The sequence below is a fragment of the Silurus meridionalis genome, chromosome 13, assembly GCF_014805685.1.
Source record: "Silurus meridionalis isolate SWU-2019-XX chromosome 13, ASM1480568v1, whole genome shotgun sequence".
In the NCBI taxonomy this organism is placed as follows: Eukaryota; Metazoa; Chordata; class Actinopteri; order Siluriformes; family Siluridae; genus Silurus; species Silurus meridionalis.
In genome coordinates, this window is record NC_060896.1 from 2848158 (window position 1) to 2858032 (window position 9875).

The window sequence follows — 9875 nt, forward strand, 5'->3', positions numbered from 1 at the left end:
CCTGCCGGGGCTGTAGCGTGACAGGCCTGCATTTATAGCTCTCTTATCTCATCCCAACACACACACACACACACACACACACACACACACACACACAGCACCTGAGCATCAGAAGCAGGATAAATATACAGAATATAAAGACACAGAGGTGTTGTGTTCAATCTCACAGCTGCACTCAGGAAACCAGGAAGTGTGACGTCACTGTGAGCACAGAGCGCGTGCAGCAGTGGACACCATTGTACAAATCTCATCTCGCCGAGTTCCTTATTGTGCGTGTGTGTGTGTGTGTGTGTGTGCGCGTTGCGTGTGTGTGTGCAGTTAGTGGGGTGGATTTGCATGAGAAACGCAGAGACGATTCTTCCCCTCTCACGGCAGCGCCGCGCACGTGGGAGGCGCGGATGTCGTGACAGATCTGCTGTACAGAGAGGCACGGAGACGCACGCACACATATGCACGCACGCACGCGCTCGCACGCACACATCAGGCATAATAGATAGATAGATAGATAGATAGATAGATAGATAGATAGATAGATAGATAGATAGATAGATAGATAGATAGATAGATAGATAGATAGATAGATAGATGATAGATAGATAGATAGATAGATAGATAGATAGATAGATAGATAGATAGATAGATAGATAGATAGATAGATAGATAGATAGATAGATAGATAGATAGATAGATAGATAGATAGATAGATAGATAGATAGATAGATAGATAGATAGATAGATAGATAGATAGATAGATATTTTTATCAGTATATATATTTATATCAGTATATATTTACAGGTATCTCATATATCTGAGAGATCTTTGCTGACACGTGCCTCACTTCCGTTGGCTCGTTTACAAAATAATACTTCTGACCCTGATGTTAAAAACACCTGGACTTGATCTGATTTGGGTTCAGATGGAAATTTGGTTATGTATTCCTACATTTGAATCACTGCTTCTTATTCGTTTATATATCTTTCAGCTCAGAATAAAAAAAAATTCAAATGCATTAATGCGATTTGCATGTGCCAGGCCTGTGTTCCTATAGACTTCTTCTGCACACACACAGGACCTGGATGCTACTTCAATAGCTCTATTTAAATACGAATGCAAACTGGACCAAACGTCCAGAATACAGGATTCAGAACATTCATGGGGTAGAGACCGGCATGAACGGCATCAGAGAAAAGACCCAAACCTCGACTTTTAACAATAAATACTGTTAGCAATATGACCATTTTATGAATGGATGCTAATCTATACGTTTTATATCATATGCATATACACATAGAATATTTTATGCTAATCAGTGCTCATTACAGTTCCATTGGTCAGTCTTAATGCTGGGTGAAATCTGGTGTTTATACAAATAATAAACACTATTTAAAATATATAGTAAAATATTACACATTGAACGTATGGTTATGTCAAAAAGTGACATCAGGTACATTTGGTAATAACCAATCAGATTGAATCTTGTTGTTTAAAAAAAAAAGGGGGGGCAAACATGCTTAGATTTCCTTAAATATATGTTCAAATGTGCAGTTTTATAAAACTTTGACAGACACAAAACCTGAAAATAATGTATTTTATTTGTCCATTAACATGACTGTAACAATATGATTATCAAATTACATCAAATGCGGTTGTAATCCAATCAGGTTGCAGATTAGTGGCTCCAGGGCAGGGTAAGTGAAATAATAAGTATTTTTAGGTAGAACTATATAATTATATATAATAGTGAATTGTTGTTTCAGAGAGTAATAATACATTACATGGATAAAAGTATAGGGACACCTGACCTTTCCTGCCATGTGTGATTCTTCTCCAAACTGTTACCACAAGGCTGGACGCACACGATTGTATTGGACGTCTTTGGATGCGGTATAATAACATTTTCCCTTCACTTACACTTGGAAACCCAAACCTGTTCCAGCATGGTGATGCCCCTGTGCACAAAGCCATCTCCAAGATGCTGGATTGAAGTGGAAGATCTCCTGCTCTCAGCCCTATTGAACACCTTTAAGGATGAATGTGAATGCTGACTGCACCCCAGGCCTCCTCATCTTCTCACCCACATCAGTACCTGCCTTTACTTACACTCTTGTGGCTGAACACAAATGTTCACAAGCACACTCCAAAAATGTAGTGTAACATCTTCCCAGAAGAGTGAAGGCAATTATAAGAGCAAATTGAGACTTATTGTGGAATGCAATGTTAAAAAAGCTCAACGTATGACCAGGTGTCCACAAACATCTCAGTATGAATGTGTATGTGACCAATAAAATGTAATTTGATTTGGCCAGTCCGAAGTTTTACGTCATCGACCCGTGACACGTTCAGACTCATGTTCTCTCGCTAACGGTAGCTAGCACAATTCTGTAGCGTTTATTTGGGTCATGACATGCCTCGATAAAAAACAAACGCTCCTTTTCCCTCCATAACCCGATACGTAGCTCTTCTTGCGGTAATGTTCACCTGATTCCTTTCCACATTTATGCTGAGGTGCTTCAAAGTTGTCACGCTAATCATCAGTCATCGGGTTTGGTGCTCCTGTTGGTTTTTGGTTTGAAGGAGAATTCAGGAAAGTGTCTGAAATCTTCTGAATTTGAGTTTAGGATTATAGGAATCTTTCAAGATTTTCCAAATTTGTATCTGGCAACCAAATCGTGGCGAGAATCACACAGTTTTCACCTGGCTTTACACTTTTCCCACACAAAGTTGTCATTCGAACACGAACCAGTTCCCAACCTCAGTGTCCGAGTGTGGGAGTCGGGTGTGTCACTAATAAACCGTAGGCCTCCTCACATTCCTTCATTTTGAATCTGGAAAAAAAAGAAAATCCCCTCACAAATCACTCAAGAAATGATTAATCAGTTTATCCTGTGCCTCCTCCCTTTTCTTTTTCCCCCATTCATCAAAAGTGTTTTTGTTTCTGTTATTCTTTTTTATGCAATTCGCTACTTCCTCGTCACGGCTGCTCTACGGCACGTCGTCTCGAACCCGATCGCTATCAGCGGCGCCCTGCTCGCCTATCTCCGACGGACCACCCCGGAGCTGCTGCAAGACAACAGGAATGCGACAGGGAAGAGGAGCGGTGTTTTTTTTCCGAGTAAGAGACTGGAGAAAGGAGGCGGAGGCCATTTCCTGTGAATGATGCGGCCTTCTTGAATAGGACCGAAAGTGGTCGCTTTGGAAGGAATTGGGTCACTTGGTGAAAACACAGATGGAGGTCTTTATGTACGCAATGTATCGGCTGGAGATTTGACACCACCAGCACCATATTTGTTTCTCTCCAGCGCTTCGAAACGGCGGCTCGGCAGGTGTTCCTACTTTTAATATCATTCCAACAAACAAAAACTAGCATGGATTTGACTTAACTTGACAAGCTTTGCATAAGATAAATGGTCGGCGGTCTACAGACTTTCATCCGTACACACGCCTGCCCAAACAGACGCTAACAGATATCGACTCTCTCCGAGTGGTTAGGGTTGGGGTTTTCCAGCCATTGACCCCATTTTCAACCCAAATGCTTGGGTTTGTCAGTTCACTCGTGTTTTTGTATTACATTCCACCTAATATTTTCATATTTCACATCTGCCGACCCGAAGCGGTGTGGCCTGTGTTCCTGTTTTCTCTTCGAACATGCAAATGTCTGGAAATGCTTTGGAAAATGAAATACAATCATTATTTACACAGATTTACTCTGGATTTCATAAAGGGAAGATATAAATCTTATATATTGTATTTTCTATGGAGTTTTAGAGCTTGAAAACAAATCCACTCTCCATCCCATTATCATTTAATTCAATCTAATTCATTTCATTTCAACTCAACTCAACTCAACTCAACTCAATTCAACTCAACTCAATTCAATGAAGTAGTTGTCAAGTGAGTTGAATTAAATTAAATTAAATTGAATTGAATTTAGTTGAGTTTAATGTAATTTAATGTAATGTAATTTTATTTAATTTTATTTAATTTTATTAAGTTATTCCTATGGTACTTTTAACAATCAGCTTTACAAAAATCAATAGATTTCAAATATCAATTTCAGTATCATAAATCAGTGCCTATAAATGTATCCCTAATGAGCGAGTCAGTAGCATCAATGTGAGGAGAAGGTACAAACACCTTGAGATGGTATAAGAAAGAAACCTTGAGAAAAACCAATCTCAAAAGGAAACCCATCCTCATCCTCAACACCAAACATCTATATATTACAGTTCATTGTTCACTGTTTTCTGATCCACACCTGAATAGCATTTGCAGCCCCAAAGCCATTGTAGAGAACAGTAAATATTAATTACAGCCCAAATCCTTTTTCATGGTTTCATTATTTGATCCCTCCAAATTAACCTTATAACCTAATCATTATTCTAATTATTGTAAAAACCCAGTGTTATGTATGAAAGCTGCTTTTATATAGCATGGCAGTGTTAGATATAGCTGTGGTCTGGTGTAAAAATGGGCTTAGAAAAATTAAAGTTCAAATAAATCCCAATGTTTGCTTTGGTGAACACCTCATGTCAAATCTTTCGCCTCTTAGAAGACCCAACATGGAGAACCTACTGATCAGACGGGTGTTTTTTATGGAGTGGATTTCATTTCATTTGCACTCTTATATTTCAATTTCCATTTAGGTTCAGTTTCTCTCAGCTGGATTGATTTGACCAGCCTCAAAAAGACAGGGATTAGGAGCAAAACAATTGGAGCTTCATAGGGTTTTATGATCGTAAATGGAGATCTTATAACCCCTGATCCACTGCAACATTAAGGAGAAAGTCTGGGAAATATTTTAACTAAAATAAGTCTTGAAAAACGCTGCTATGGTGGTATAGGATGACTCAAAACTCTCAGCAAAATGTAGACGAAACACGCAAACGGACAGACAGAATATGTTTTATAGAAGTCAGTTTCTCCAATGGTGCTGATTAATGTAGAATGGAGAAAACATGACATGAGTCTGAAACTGCTCGTTCGATCTTCCCAATATAGTGCAGCCCAGTTTCAGCATGTGGGAAGACGAGAATGAAAATGAATGAGTGTATTGGGACCCTGACGCAAGTATGATTCGAGGACAATTCCATCAAAAGGTCACACCTACCTTTTGTTAGCTTGTGTAAATAACATCTGTGGTGTATTGTATAAACAGTTTTCTTTCCTTGTTCATTTATCATGCATACCTCGCATGTTGATACCGAAGAGAACGAAACAGTTGGTTATGTTTATTCACTAATATGTTTTTTATTTAAAAAAAATTCATTGAATCTAAAAAAAATAAAAAGATTTATTATATGTATTTTAAAAACAGTGAAATACAGACCAAACATCACCATACAGCACCAAATACAGATTTTCGACGAGTTACGATGGTACTTTTTCGATCTCACGCTCACGATAGTGATGCGACAAAATTGTAAAAATATTGTTACGTTTCGCAGGCAAACACAGGAAAAGCTTAAATTATTACCTAATTACAGTACATACCCCATACTGATCACCATGCTTTAAGACTCCTGGGTAGGCTAGGCCATTTACAATATTTTTAAGTTACGATAGGTCATTGGAACACATCTCCATCGTAATTCAGGACCTACCTGTATAGGAACATACATTATCTAATATAAAAAACTTTTTTACAGGGTTTTCAGTCTGCATCCTTGACCTGACTCCAATGGTGCCATCCGCCATCTTGAATAAAAAAAATAGTTTGCATTACAGGTCGGTGAGTTTACATCGAATGCACCCTTGAAATCATTGTGTTTTATACAAGTGAACGAATGTAGAAATGAAGTTGTTCACTCGGTTACAAATGGACGACACCTGATACAGTGCACTGTATAGGAGCAGTGGAGGACAGTAAGGAAGTAAAAGTCATTCGTTACTGTACGTAAGTAGCCTTTTCATGTAACTGCACTTTATTAAATTATTTCTATTTGGGGAGACTTTTATTTTCACTTTACTACATTTCAAAGTCAAATTACTTTTTACTTAACTACATTTTGTGAAATCAGTCGTTTCTTTTTATTTATTTGTGGGTAAAAACATAACTGGTGAAACACGCAGCGAGTCACCAATCAGGAGCCGACATACAGTTCAGCATCAGTTTAACATCAAGCAGAACATTTAGAGAGGAATAAATGATGAAGAAACTCCAGACTCGAACTCGCCACAACACACTTGGGATTATTCACGTGATTTTTATGAAGTAGTTGAAAAGAAGGTTTTGGGTTCATGATCATTGTAACAGAAATCAATCAGTGTTTGAGTCATTAATATCATTCTATTAATAGATCAGTGTGCTGAGAGTCACATTCGAGTCTTTTCACATAAACTGAGGTGATTAAGTAAAGAGTCTTGTGATAAAAGTTATAACAGGAACATTATAGTTATAATAAATCAGTACTTTGGATACTTAAGTACATTTGAAGGCAAAAACTTTTATACTTTTACTCAAGTGAAAGTTTAAAGTTGAATTTGCTTTTACTGGAGTCACATTTCACTGAGTGGATTTCTACATTTACTCAAGTACGTGGTTTTTTGTACTTCATCCACCACTGTATGCGACAGGGATTTCATACACAGTTTGAGTGTGTTCTAGGAGTCTAGAGTGACCATGTATAAAGTCTGATATATAAAAGTCACCCTATGAATAGTATATTATAAGATACAATATCGAGGCTGATATGAGATAAGGAGCAGATTTCAGACACAGTCAAGGTGAAGAACGATCTTGAACTGTCTGACAAGAACCGGCATTAAGACTGCCGAGAACTCGCGGTATAAACCCGTCTTAACAGCGATTATTCGCCTCCATGAGGTTAATTCTGCATCTCCTACGGCAATCTGTTAACGCCGGGTTTTTATTTCGCTTGGAAGCCGAGGTATCGGGATGAAAGGAAGCCATTGTGCGAGGTTCCAGCAGGGTCGAGTTTGGAGCCAGGAGCGAGAGAGCAGCTGCCGAAAAACAAGCGATCAGAGGCCTTGAGCTCGCGCCGTCATCTGACATCCTGTCGACGCAGGTAGTGTGAGCCGAGTCGCGCTAACAAGGGCTGCGCTAACATCATGACCGTGCTCGTTCGCCCGAGCTGTCTGACTGCTGATGTGGGATGAGCTTTGTCCTTTTCTTTTTTGCTGACCTCATTACCGCCTCCACGGCCAAAGGGTCTAGCAGTTATTTATAAAGCCAGAACAGATGTAGCAAGTAGGCAGATTAACGAGAGTGAGGCGAGGAGCAGGAGGAGGAGGAGGAGGAGGGCGGCTTTGGCTTCTTGTTATCCAGCACATCTCCCAAGTTTCTCCTCAGGGGAAGAAACTCGATGAATATTTTGGAAACACGATGAGGCAGTTGGCTGTTGGGAGGTTGAGTCATGGTCAGCACGTACTTTTTAGGGCTTGGCTTTGTACTCCTGAACATGTGTGTGTGTGGGGGGGATTGTTCTGTGTCTGTTTTGTGTGCCAAATGCCCCACATACTCCAGAACAACTCACAGAAGCCAGGAACACTGTTTGCTCTAAATCAATAACAATAAGTCAAAATAAATAAATGGCCTGGTTTCTGCCCTGCCTCGCCCCGCCCCTGCCCCGAGTCATTTTCATGACCGGACTCATTTAAGATAAATTCCTTCATTCCGATTTGTTTAGTTAATGTTGAGTTTATGTATATGTAACACCCTACAATCAAACTAGCTTGCAAATGTGGAATGCGGTCCATCTCTGGTAGGCGTGTAGCATTGGGCTAGCAAGGTCTTCACTGCTGGCCTAAACTCTATCAGATTCACTGTCTTGCTTTTTTGTTCATGAATATGTATTAAATTATTATCAGTAGTCCATTATCCTCATTTTATAGCGTTTCTCTCTGGTTCAAGGATCTGCGCTGAAGGCCTTCAATATAAACACTACGGGGCAGCATACAGTTTCATGTTACTTAAAGGCTGTTGCTTTAACCAATCAGATTGCAAGTTGGCAACACCAGGGCCATCTAGCAGGCATCCAATAACATCTGCATTTTCATAACTTTTGATTGGATAGTCAAATGCAGGGAAACCTTGGGGTCATTTGATGAGGTTAATATCGATGCTTCTGCTAGAGATGATGTATGCGTGCAGTGCAGCTGTGGTTTCAGTGAAAGGAGACTTGTTGAATTGTGTTCATTGAGTGTCTTGCTTTACTAATGGAAGAAGTAGTGTCAAGAAACATCTCAGGAAACCAGGCTAGGTCGTGTTTTAGTGGCACACCTGTGACCTTGCTGCTTAAACTTGTTTGCTTACCTATCAGGAAGTCAGAACAGAAAGAGGAAACCTACTGAAGGGTAAAAGGAAAAGAGGAAGCAGGACAGGCCTATGTGATGCTGATAAACCATGAACAAATTAAGGAAGATGACTGTGCATCGGACCATAATGTTGCACTCTGAGAGGTCTTACAGTATGTGACAGGAAACAACTGTTGTTCATGAACGTACATACTGGCCAAGACCATGATCAAGACCATGATCAGAATGTGTCTAGACAAAAACAAGACCAAGACTTAGAAGTTAAGACCAAGACAAGATTAAGATCAGGATGTGGTGAGACCATGACAAGACCAAGGCCATGGCAGCGCATAACCAAGACAAGACCAAGACTTTGATTTAATAAGACCAAGTCGAGACGAAGTTCAGTGTGTCTTGAGGCCAAGAAAGACATCATTAGTCCTTTTGTGCCTCATACTGCACAAACCAACAGAATCACAGAGCATATCACATCACAAATCCACAGCAGTTGCAGGAACCAGCACTGTAAAGGAAAGGAGAAGGATTTTTTGAGAATTGTCTTATTCACAAAACACCTCATGAACTAGAGACACATTTCTGTGAACCCTCTGGCAGAAGAGACTGCGTTGGTTGGATCTCCGCTGATTTTTGCTTCACGCTCATAATAAAGCGAAATTAAAACACATCCAGACATCTTTGGGGAATTCCAGATGTTTTGAATACATGATTAATGGCAGAGATCCGGGTCTGCACGTAAAGCACGCCTAGCATATTTTTTTTCTTTCAAACCCACGGAGTGGAGGGTTTGTTTTAGAAAATGACATCAGACTGAAATCTACTCTTGGGGCGGATTTATTGTTTGAGTGCCAGGCCAGGGTTGGAGATATGGCAGATAGCTGTATGTAACGGTCACAGAGCATTTGTTTAAGAGCTTGAGACTTTTTTTATAGCACTTGATGTTGAGCTTTAAGTGACAGTTTTGATGTTCCTGCATGTGTGTCTTGCAGATAATAAATGCGCCGTCATAATTTTTAGAAAACAGCATGTGAACACAGCAGCCGCAGCTTCTGAGCTGTCTAGTCATGTCTAGACTAGGAGCACTGATGCTTTAGAGATAACACGAAGCTGTGATGTAACTTGCCTAACTTGCCACAATGCAGAATGCACAATGTTTCCATTTTAAACAACCAATCAGAGACCAGGAGTGAAATCGGGCAGGTACGGGTCAATTCAGGTAAAATTCATATCCAATGACAAAACGTGATCTCAATCAATCGGCAATGGCGCAGGTTTGAGCATCTCAGAAATTGTTGCTTTTCTGAGAATTACACAAGCAGCAGTTTATATGGAATGGTACGAAAAACAAAAAACTTTCAGTTCCGCAGCCTTGTTGAGATGGAATAAGAGTGTAGGGAAAGAATGGACAGATTGCCTGAGGTGAAAGGGTGACGACAGTAGAGCTAGCTAGAAAACAGAAAATAGAGGCTGATCAACAACTGATCAACAAGAAATTAGTTTAATGATACGGTTAAAAAGTGTGTACGGGACGCGTTCAGGTCACTTTGCTGCTCTGTTCAGTTAGAGTTTCCTAATACTGGTGAAAATAAGAGTAAAGGTATTA